This window comes from Sinocyclocheilus grahami, unplaced genomic scaffold (assembly GCF_001515645.1).
Source record: "Sinocyclocheilus grahami isolate Dianchi unplaced genomic scaffold, SAMN03320097.WGS_v1.1 scaffold612.1, whole genome shotgun sequence".
Taxonomy (NCBI): Eukaryota; Metazoa; Chordata; class Actinopteri; order Cypriniformes; family Cyprinidae; genus Sinocyclocheilus; species Sinocyclocheilus grahami.
This window is the reverse complement of record NW_015505791.1, coordinates 70,367-83,017: the sequence shown is the minus strand read 5'-3', so window position 1 is coordinate 83,017 and position 12,651 is coordinate 70,367. Positions and strand designations below refer to the sequence as shown.

Sequence of the window (12,651 nt, the reverse complement as noted above, 5' to 3'; positions counted from 1 at the left end):
GACATTCACATCTTCTGCTTCCGTCAGGAGCTGCAGCTCTGCAGAAGTCGAGTTGTGTCTGTAGTTTGGAAAGATGTGAAATACATTCCAGCTTTGTCTTGACCTGCTCCCTGAGGTTTGATATGACGGTCAGTGGTAGAACATCACCATCTAGTGTCTAAACACTCTCACAGCCTTGAACAACATGCAGTTCAATTAAGAAAATTTCAGCCAATGGGTGCATACAATACAGTGTGATTTGCTAGATAAATGCATAAAACTCTAAATAAACTTCATAACATTTATTGTAATTCTGGTGACCCTGGAGCACCAGAGAACAAACAGCAAAACAAATAAAAGTGAAGAACTTGATCTGAACAGCTCTCTTCTTTCATAAACCCTGCATATTCAATAAGAGTGATTTCAACAGAACTACAGGTTTAGGGGTTTTTCATGGGTCAGTTTGAATCAGTGTAAGATGTGACACTCTGCTGTGTGTTTGGATCCTCACGGGGGTTTGAGATGCCCATCTGCTGCCCGCTGGCCCTGACCAAACCAAATACACATTAAAACGGGCTGCGTACATGTGCGTGAAGCACAACAGTTCGTAGTGTTCTCATTCAGACAGGGTACCTGCTGTGTGGTGAGTCTGAGCAGGTCTTCATACAATCTTTTCCCATCGGTCCGCCTCAGCACTCCACCTGTGAGGAAACCAGAAAAATCATAGAATAATGTATAAATTAAAATAACATTAAAAAAAATATATTAAATTAAAATTACAAAATAAAAATAAATTAAAACAAAATAAAATAAAATATACAAAAAAAGGGAAAAATAAAATACAAAATATAAAAAATAATATAAAATACGAAATAAAATGACCTGCTGCAGGGTTCTGTGGAACGATTGGAGTGCACAGTATTCCTAACAGTATCCAACTCCACCTGTAACCTGTTCACCTGCAGCTCCAGGGAGTCCTTCTCACCTGACAGACAATCCTTAAACCTGCACACACACACACACACACACACACACACACACACATCTGTTTATCCGCAGAAAACAGCTTAATTTTCTTATATATTAAATTAAAATTACAAAATAAAAATAAATTAAAACAAAATAAAATAAAATATACAAAAAAAGGGAAAAATAAAATACAAAATATAAAAAATAATATAAAATACGAAATAAAATGACCTGCTGCAGGGTTCTGTGGAACGATTGGAGTGCACAGTATTCCTAGCAGTATCCAACTCCACCTGTAACCTGTTCACCTGCAGCTCCAGGGAGTCCTTCTCACCTGACAGACAATCCTTAAACCTGCACACACACACACACACACACACACACACACACACATCTGTTTATCCGCAGAAAACAGCTTAATTTTCTTTTTGGAATTTGATTAGGGTTAGAGCTAAACTCTGCAGGAAAGTGGATCCTGTGGGCCAGATTTGAGGATCCCTGCTATAGGATGTATGTTTGATCCTGACATTGGTGGGGACATAACAGCAGACAACAACCCCCTCCCCATCCAACAACCCCAACATTTCTGTATTAATGATAGACTTTTGACATCTAAAGTCTGTACTTACAGCTATGTTAGCTAACTCATAATTCATAAAGAGAGCTTTTTACATTAGCATATTCATCAGACAATAATTATAAAATTTTGATTATATGAAACAAACAACATTACAGCAGCAGTTTCTAAAGATGTGTTCTTTGGATTGTTTGACTACTCAAAAGAAAGTATCATAAAATATAATTTAGTTAATTTGGGTTTCCTGAATTTCACAAAACTGTGGTTATACAAATGGTAATCAATACGCACAAAAACATGATTACTACACTTTTACTATAATAAAACCATGGTTAAGTGATTTGTATTTGAGTATACTTTTTTAGTTTTTTTTGTTTTCATAACTGTAATGGTTTAATGCTTGGTATTTTTTTAATAAAAAAGAAATCAGAAAAATTATTATTGATACGCGCTCCGAAGTCCTGATCAGAATCAAAAGATTCACAAACCCGCTCCGAAGTTTCGATCTGAATTAATGATTCACAAACCCGGTCCGGAGTTCCGATCTGAATTAATGATTCGCAATACGCACTCCAAGTTCCGATCTGAATTAATGATTCGCAATACGCACTCCAAGTTCCGATCTGAATTCATGATTCGCAATACGCACTCCAAGTTCAGATCTGAATTAATGATTTGCAATACGCACTCCAAGTTCCGATCTGAATGAATGATTCACAAACCCACTCTGGAGTTCCGATCGGAATTAATGATTCACAAACCCGCTCTGAAGTTCCGATCTGAATTAATGATTCGCAAACCCGCTCCGAAGTTCCGATATGAATTAATGATTCGCAAACCCGCTCCGAAGTTCCGATCTGAATTAATGATTCACAAAACCCGCTCTGAAGTTCCGATCTGAATTAATGATTCGCAAACCCACTCCGGAGTTCCGATATGAATTAATGATTCACAAACCCGCTCCGAAGTTCCTATCTGAATTAATGATTCGCAAACCCGCTCCGAAGTTCCGATTTGAAGTAATGATTCGCAAACCCGCTCCGGAGTACCGATATGTATTAATGATTCGCAAACCCGCTCTGGAGTTTCGATATGAGTTAATGATTCACAAACCCGCTCCGAAGTTCCGATCTGAATTAATGATTCGCAAACCCGCTCCGAAGTTCCGATCTGAATTAATGATTCGCAAACCCGCTCTGGAGTTCCGATCTGAATTAATGATTCACAAACCCGCTCCGAAATTCCGATCTGAATTAATGATTCGCAAACCCGCTCTGGAGTTCCGATCTGAATCAAATGATTTGCGAACCCACTCCTAAATCCTGATGTAAATCAAATGATTCGCGTCACGCACTCCGAAGTTCTGATCTGAATTAAACAATTCGCGAACCCGCTCTGTAGTTCCAATCTAAAAAAAATATTCACGATACGCGCTCTGAAGTTCCGATCTGAATCAAATGATTCACGAACCCGCTCTGAAATCCTGATCTTAATCAAATGATTCATGACACGTGCTCTGATCCGAAACAAAAGATTTGCGAAGCCGCTCCGAAGTGCCGATCTAAATCAAATAATTCAAGATAAGCACTCCGAAGCTCTGTTTCACCCATCACTACTTGCTTCTTAAAATCATTACAAGCGAGGTCGAAATTCGAAAATATATGGCTCTTTTGATCTGTTTTTTGCTAGTGAATCGAGTTTGAGTTTAAATTAATCAGAGCGGTTCCAGCGTAAACGACTCACGCAGTTGAATCGGTTTATCTGTTCCTCCGCTTTTCGCGTTTTCAGTCATGTTTACACGACATTGTCAGCACTATACTTGCTTAGCTTGCTAGTTTTATGTCATTAACTGAAATAAGCGGAAAAGGTATGATGTTATAAAATATCCAAAGATAACATTCAACACAAATCTATGAACATATTCAGCGAGGTAACCGGTTTACTGCTAACTAGTGAAACACTCCATTAATATGACGATCTGCAGCTCAAAATACAAGTCAGATGGAAACATTGTGCATTATGATGGAGTTTGTAGCTTAATTCACTATATTTGAAATAGTTTAAGCTGCAGTTCAATTGGTGACAGTTCAATAGAAGTCAGCTGAAAGCATCCAGTCTCTCATAGCATTGAAGTGAATGTTCAGTTTATCAGTATATATTGTAATAAATATTTGAGAAATGATTGTTGAATGTGATTGTATTAGTCTATATCTAGCGATAGTCAGTGTAAAAAGAGCAAATGGGAGAAGCAGATGAGCACAAAAGTTAAAGAGGGTAAACTTTATCATTCATCTGAACTGTGCTCGTATGTTTCAAACACTTCAGCTCTTATATCTTCTTACTCCACACATTTATTAAGTGTGCGTCCTTGAAAGCGCAAGTTTTTTAACTTCTCAGGTAATATCAGTGGTGGGATCAATTTCAGGTTGAAATCACAACAACAGTGATTACATACACATACTGTATATTTAATTGTTTGATCAAAATTAATGCTAGGGACAATTTAGTATTGGCTGTGTATTGGTAGTGACATGTCGTATATCGTCTCTACTAAACTTTAAGAAAGGATGCATGAAACAGAACGGGTCGTTTGAGGTTGAACTACTTCTCACACGATAATTCTATAAAATGTTTGTGGCGTCGCAGGACAAATCTGCTCATTTTCAAGAGTTTACAAACTAGTGAAGTGTGTGCGTTTATCAGGGTTGCCATGTTCTTGCAACAATACCCGCCCAATTTCAACTCAAAACTAGCCCAATCGTGTATTGAGGGGGGTCTCCCAGTAAAAAAAATCACATTCCGGGGGGTAAAATACAATTTTTTTGCCGGGGTTCCCTAATACAATTCACATTCCAGGGGCTAAATATCACATTATTGGGGTCTCTTCAACCCGCTCTTTACGAATTCTCGCGCCGCAGTTCCTCCACCGTCTTCTGGTGGGCGCTGTGTTGATTGCGCAGATCCTGCCGAAGGGCTTCATGCAACATCTGGAGCTCCATCAGCTCCAGCGATTTACTGATCAATAAAAAATAAACAAATATAAAATACAGACTTAAAGGGATAGCTCGCCAAAAAATGAAAATTCTGTTATGAATTACTCACCCTCGTGTCGTTCCAAACCCGTAAGACCATCGTTCATCTTCGGACACAAATTAAAATATTTTGCATTGAGATCCGAGAGCTCTCTGACCCTCCATAGACAACAACGTAACGTATGCAATGTATGCACACGGATACGCTGTTAACGTTCAGATCAACGTAAACAGCGCATCCGCAAACATACATTGCATACGTTGTTTATGTATGTGATACTGTCCAAAATGGCGCTATAGGGTGATGCGGAGGAAACAAATTGTTGAATAAAGTCATTATTTTTGTTTTCTTTGCGCACAAAAAGTATTCTCGTAGCTTCGTAAAATTACGGTTAAACCCCTGATGTCACATGGATAATTTTAACGATGTCCTTGCTATGTTTCTGGACCTTAGGATGCTTGCTGTCTGTGGAAGGTCAGAGAGCTCTCGGATCTCATCAAAAATATCTTAATTTGTGTTCCGAAGATGAACAAAGGTCTTACGGGTTTGGAACGACATGAGGGTGAGTAATTAATGACAGAATTTTCCTTTTGTGGGTGAACTATCCCTTTAAGACTATGGACTATACTATAGATCTATAAACACTGTCCAACAAGTCCTAAAGTTTCATCTTTACCGGGACATTCTGAAATGCTTAACGTAGCTTAATGCATTAATAGTGTTTTTAAAAGACCAAACTTAGTAAACACATTAATAAGGCAGACAAGCAGATGAGCCCATAATAAGAACGCAACACGTTTAATTACACGTTAAGCGTTTTCCTCCCATAGAAAACCATTATAAAGAAAACGCTTCAAGTGGCTTAATGCATTAAGACAGTGTTTTTAAAAGACCAAACTCTGTAAACACATTATTAATAAATCATACTATGTACAGACAAGTAGATGAGTCCAGGATATGAACGCAACACATTAAATAATGCGTTAAGCGTTTTCATCCCATAAAAAACTGTTATAAGGAAAATGCTTAAAGTTATTAAACGAGTTACGTTCATATTCTGGACTCATCTGCTTGTCTGTACATAGCATGATTTATTAATAGCATGTTTACAGAGTTTGGTCTTTTAAAAACACTGTCTTAAAACATTAAGCCATGTTAAGCGTTTTTCACATTAAGCGTTTTAGAATGTCCCTCTTAACCCTCTGATTTTCCACCTGTTTAGCTGCATCTCTAGGTCTTCTATTTTCTGAGTCTCCTCGCGGAGCTGCGTCTCCAGGACTTCAGCCTGCTGAGCTCTGAGCTGGGCCTCCTGGTGCAGCTCATCCACCAGGCCCATGAGCTGCGTCTCTGAGCCCTGCAGCTGCTGTAAATCACAGCTCACCTGCTCCAGCTGAAGACACAGCAGGGAGGCGTCTCTCCAGCGCTCCTCCGTCACAAAGATCAAGCGCTGCTGCTGCAGGACAAATTGCAATAATGAAATCTATTGGGAATTACAAAAAGTTGAACTTCGGAATGCATTACGGTAATTTTGTTACAACATAAAACGGCTATTGGTCTTAAAACTGGATTTTAAAAAAACTATTGGTCCTGAAAATCTGTCGTTATGCAAACTGCAAAATGTAATTCCCTGTTTTTACATTCTGATCCAGGTGAAATGTGACGTTTTCATGAGCATTTCATCATTTTAATCTCCTTTATGCAGTTATGCAATAGTCATGCAAATATTCTATCCAAGTCTCGCAATTAATACGAGCTCAGAAAACTGCATGCATAATATGAGAATTGGGAATTTTAAGCTTGTAGTTGCAGTACAGTGTTGATGTAGCGCCTTGTTTGTTTGTTGTTTTATTTTATATTTATATATATATATACACAGTGGTGGCCAAAATTATTAGAACTAATATTTTCAGCAGATAAACATGGTTTTAAGTCAGTTATTTCTATTTTTGCTGTAGTGTGTCAGCAGAAAATATCAGTTTACATTTCCAAACATTCATTTAGCCATTAATTGTAATAACGCAGTGAGATGTTAGTGCTGCACACAGAGATCTGATCATCATCAGTCTGTCTGGAGTCACATGAAGAAACCAGAGGCGGACCTGCATGAAGTGGGGGCCCCAGGCAAAATTAATCAGTGAGGCCCTTCTAAAAGATTTTGTTTTAGTATTTTTGTTAATGTATCTTTGTTACCTAGTGATATAATTATACAAAATATGAAATGTGGACAAAACACATCTAATAATGCACAAAACAGGATGTGTGCTCTAAAAAAAATATTTAGGCTGTAAAAAATGGGAATGTTAAAATATTTAAGGCACAGTTGTTGCATGACAACCTAGCCCGTTATCATTTGCTAATGTAAACTGATGAATAAAATGTTTTATATTTGGTTTGGAGTGGAATAGAGTGTGGGCAGAAATATAAATCGGTGCCTATGCTTACCGTTGTCCTGTTTCCTCTTGTTCTCCTCTTTTGTTCTCGCTTCAGGCTGCCTGACAGATTTGTCCTCTTCTTTATGTTTAACCTGCGTGTTTATGTGTGTGAACTTTTTTCAGTTGCGCAAGCTCAACTTCCATAGGAATGGATTAAAAACGCTAGTTTCCCGCGTTCTGCTCCGCTCCAGATCATGCATTTTCTAATCTACAGCACAGCGCTGCACATGTTTGAAAAAGGCGGCCGAGGAGGCAAAAGCATAACCAGTGTAACGAGAGAGGGGTCCCATAGGGGGGATGATGGAGAGATGTCGCTGTGTGTTATAGCTATTAATATTAACATTCCTGTTGATTTAAATGGTCGGCCATCGGGGGCCCGAGGCATTTGCCTGCCCCATTGCTACGCCTCTGGAAGAAACAGAACAAACTGAGACAGAGTCAATCCAGAAGAACTGATGCTTCAAGAAACCTCCTGCAAAGCTACAGTGCTGTTAAGTTTTAGGCACTTGTGTAAAAATGCTGTAAAGTGAGGATGCTTTCAAAAATAATGTCATAAATAGATTTTCTTTTTCAATTAACTTCTATTAACTAAATTAAATCAACATTTGGTGTGAGCATCCTGTGTGTTTAAAGCAGCCTTTTGCCCTCGGTGCACTTGAGCAGAGTTTGCAGCAGGTTTCTTGAAGCGTCAGTTCTTCTGGATTGAGTCTGTCTCAGTTTGTTCTGTTTCTTCATGTGACTCCAGACAGACTGATGATGATCAGATCAGATCTCAAATCTCACTGTATTATTGCAATTAATGGCCAAATGAATGTTTGGAAATGTAAACTGATATCTCCTACTGATACACTACAGCAAAAGATAGAAATAACTGACTTAAAACCATTTTTAGCTGCTGAAAATACTAGTTCTAATAATTCTGACCACCACTACACCGTGTGCATAATTATTAGGCACGTTGATATTCTGGTCATATTTTTTTTCCAAGCACATTTTACCAGTTCCAAACCACGTCAATCTTAATAACTACTATTAATTTTGTATTTAATAATTTATGAGTGATATATAATTGTCCATGAAGGCTGGAAGTGGAAAACTCATATTCGGGTGTGCAGAATTATTAGGCAGGTTTTCTTTTACAGATAATATGAGCCAAAAAAGAGATTTAACTGGTGGAGAAGAAAAGAGCATGTTAACTGCAAAAATAATTAAGAATTAATGTGAAGAATTAGGTGTGAAACCATCAGGAACCATTTAGTCTCCAGCGCCAGCATTTTTCAGAACTGCAACCTTCCTGGAGTCTCCAGAAGAACAAGGTGTCAGGTTCTCAGAGACTTTGCTTGGGTAAAACACCCTAAAAAATGACCCTCACTTAATAAGAATAACATGCTGAAGTGTTGTGAAATACATGAAGACTGATAGTTTATAGGCTTTATGGACAGATCAGTTGTGAGTGACTCTTGAAGAACCAGCACCACGTCCTCTTGAACCACCATGAAGTGGGGGCCCCAGGCAAAATTAATCAGTGAGGCCCTTCTAAAAGATTTTGTTTTAGTATTTTTGTTAATGTATCTTTGTTACCTAGTGATATAATTATACAAAATATGAAATGTGGACAAAACACATCTAATAATGCACAAAACAGGATGTGTGCTCTAAAAAAAATATTTAGGCTGTAAAAAATGGGAATGTTAAAATATTTAAGGCACAGTTGTTGCATGACAACCTAGCCCGTTATCATTTGCTAATGTAAACTGATGAATAAAATGTTTTATATTTGGTTTGGAGTGGAATAGAGTGTGGGCAGAAATATAAATCGGTGCCTATGCTTACCGTTGTCCTGTTTCCTCTTGTTCTCCTCTTTTGTTCTCGCTTCAGGCTGCCTGACAGATTTGTCCTCTTCTTTATGTTTAACCTGCGTGTTTATGTGTGTGAACTTTTTTCAGCTGCGCAAGCTCAACTTCCATAGGAATGGATTAAAAGCGCTCGTTTCCCGCGTTCTGCTCCGCTCCAGATCATGCATTTTCTAATCTACAGCACAGTCTTCGGGCCCTCAGACGACACTGCATCACTCATCGGCATGATTCTGTCATTGACATTACTAAATGGGCCCAGGAATACTTCCAGAAACCACTGTCGGTAAACACAATCCGCCGTGCCATCTGCAGATGCCAACTAAAGCTCATGCAAAAAGGAAGCCAAATGTGGACATGGTCCAGAAGCGCCGTCGTGTCCTGTGGCCCAAGGCTCATTTAAAATGGACTGTTTCAAAGTGGAAAAGTGTTCTATGGTCAGACGAGTCCAAATTTGGCAATTGTTGTTGGAAATCACGTACGCCGTGTCCTCCGGGCTAAAGAAGAGGGAGACCTTGCAGCGTGTTATCAGCGTTCAGTTCAAAAGCCAGCATCTCTGATGGTATGGGGGTGCATAAGTGCATACGGTATGGGCAGCTTGCATGTTTTGGAAGGCACTATGAATGCTAAAAGGTATATAAAGGTTTTAGAGTAACATATGCTCCCCTCCAGACGACGTCTATTTCAGGGAAGGCCTTGTGTATTTCAGCAGGACAATGCTAAACCACATACTGCAGCTATTACAACAGCATGGCTTCGTAGGAGAACAGTCTGGGTGCTGAATTGGCCTGCCTGCAGTCCAGATCTTTCACATATAGAGAACATTTGGCGCATCATTAAACAAAAAATACGACCACGGACTCTTCAGCAGCTGGAAACCTATATCCTCCTGACTACCAGCTATGGAGTTTTATCCACCGTAGAGGACATTATGTTTTAGCTATTTCTCTGAGACGTGACATGTCACAGTTTTAGGTCTGGATGTCCTGTACAGAGCACATTCAGGGCTTTTCAGAGATACCAAATGATTGGATGTTTCACCGTGACCACTGCCTCTCTTTGGTCTTTAAAAATGGTGGACATTCATTAAGTGATCAAATGTAACACCCTTATGGAAATATGATAATATTTTGTAATTATCATTTAAATCTGACTAATTGACAAATTGTTTGTCATAAATCAACATCTCAGGAAAATGTTATGGGGTTTCAAATCAAAATATGACCTTCTGTTATGAAACAGGACATCAGTTTCATACATGTCCACTGTAGAGGACACCAGGACTTAAAGCATGTTTGTTACACATTTTGGGAGACGCGACAAAGTCAAGTCAAGTCAAGTCACCTTTATTTATATAGCGCTTTTAACAATACAGATTGTGACAAAGCAACTGAACAGCATTAATTAGGAAAATAGTGTCAATAATGCAAAATGACAATAGTAAACACTCATTTTTCAGTTAAAGACAGTTCATCATTGAATTCAGTGAGGTCAACATCCAGCTCAGTTTAAATAATATCTTTGCAATCAAGTCAACGATATCGCTGGAAATGAAGTGTCCCCAACTAAGCAAGCCAGAGGCGACAGCGGCAAGGAACCAAAACTCCAGCGGGGACAGAATGGAGAAAAAACCTTGGGAGAAACCAGGCTCAGGCGGGGGGCCAGTTCTCCTCTGACCAGACGAACCAGCAGAACGGAAAAAATCAATATAAGACGTAATAAAACAGACGATGAATAATATTAACAGCAATTATTATATGATGCAATCAAACTTATAGCAAAATGTGGTAGTTCTGTAAGTTATTTCAGGGTTGACATCATCTGAGGTCCTCTGAGGGGTTGCATCATCTCTTCTCAGGTGTTCTGGATCCAGACAAAGGAATAGAGAAACAATTATATATCAATATTCCTATTCAATATTAGATATTATTATGAAAATCTTGCTAATTATTACTCCCGTTATTGCACTTATTTGTTCATTCAATGTTGCCCCAAAAATACATTAATATGCAAATTAGATGCAGTTTATAGCTACATTGTATATAATGGAAAAAACTTGTTTATGGCCATTTTACACACATTTTGCATAAAGACTTTTTTTTTTTTTTTTAAATATCTTTCATAACAGTTGAGAATCATCTTTATATAAAATTTGGTATTAAAAAATGAAAATTGATTTCTGATTAAAACAAAAATCCCACTGTTTTTGCCTTTTCATGTCTATTCATGTCTTTTTATTTTTTACAAAACAGGACTTTTTAAAGTCCCGATGTCCTCTACAGAGTGAATAAAAAAACATATGAATAAAAAATAATTTTTCAAAATTTTTCTTATGCTCCAAACAATGTAATGACAAGACAAAATACTAAATTCACAAAATGGTTTTCCCTCGTAGTCAGGAGAATATCAGGCAAGAATGGGACCAATTTCCAGCACCAAAACTCCAGAAACTCATAACCTCGATGCCCAGACGTCTTCAAACTGTTTTGAAAAGAAGAGGAGATGCTACACCATGCTAAACATGCCCGCGTCCCAACTATTTTGAGACCTGTAGCAGGCATCAAATTTGAAATAAAAAATGAAAATTGATTTCTGATTAAAACAAAAATCCCACTCTTTTATTTTTTACAAAACAGGACTTTTTAAAGTCCCGATGTCCTCTACAGAGTGAATAAAAAAACATATGAATAAAAAATAATTTTTCAAAATTTTTCTTATGCTCCAAACAATGTAATGACAAGACAAAATACTAAATTCACAAAATGGTTTTCCCTCGTAGTCAGGAGAATATCAGGCAAGAATGGGACCAATTTCCAGCACCAAAACTCCAGAAACTCATAACCTCGATGCCCAGACGTCTTCAAACTGTTTTGAAAAGAAGAGGAGATGCTACACCATGCTAAACATGCCCGCGTCCCAACTATTTTGAGACCTGTAGCAGGCATCAAATTTGAAATGAGCTCATTTTGTGCATTATCTATGTTCTATTATGAATAAAATATTGGCTTATGTGATTTTAAATTCTTTTAGTTTTAATTTTATTCAGATTTAAAAAACCTTCCAACATTTACGGAATTCAGGTTGTAAAAATTAGATTATGCAGGCTTACACACACACACACACAATAGTGTAGAAACAGTTTTAAATGTTGGCGAGTCGGACTTGTAACCCAAAGGTCCTGGGTTCGAGTCTCGTTACCAGCAGGGATTGTAGGTTGGGGAGTGAATGACCAGCGCTCTCTTCCACCTTCAATACCACGACTGAGGTGAGACCCTCCCATTTACTCCCTCAATTCAAAATCATTCATTGGTTTGTAATTTAAAGGTGTTCTCAGTTCATCCGAATGATGCACAACACTGACAGGAACAGAACAGACACTGTAAAGACCCACCATGCACTGCCTGTATGTGTGTGTGTGTGTGTGAGAGAGAGAGAGAGAGAGAGAGAGAGAGACACTACAGGAGCAGGAATGGAATGAGGAAGCAGCTTCTTTTTTTTTTTTTACACACGTGACTCAAACACAAAACCAGGAAACAGGAAACACGTGTGTTCAGGGAAAGAGAAACTGAAGTGTAGTTGAGCTGTTGTGTGTTTGTGTTTCTGTATTTAAGCAGTAAAATGGCAGAAGCCAGGTTTTCTCAGGATGATTTCTTGTGTGCAGTGTGTCTGGATCTCCTGAAGGATCCAGTGGCCATTCCCTGTGGACACAGTTACTGTAAGATCTGTATTACAGGCTTCTGGGATCAGGAGGATCAGAAGAGAGTCTACAGCTGCCCTCAGTGCAGACAGACCTTCAGTCCAAGACCTG

The 12,651-nt window shown here is 38.4% G+C and overlaps 1 pseudogene; it reads right to left on the bottom strand.

Annotated features, from left to right (window-relative positions):
* Window positions 1–430: 430 nt before the first annotated feature.
* LOC107557619 (uncharacterized) overlaps window positions 431–12,651 on the bottom strand; it is an 18,121-nt pseudogene continuing 5,900 nt past the window's right edge.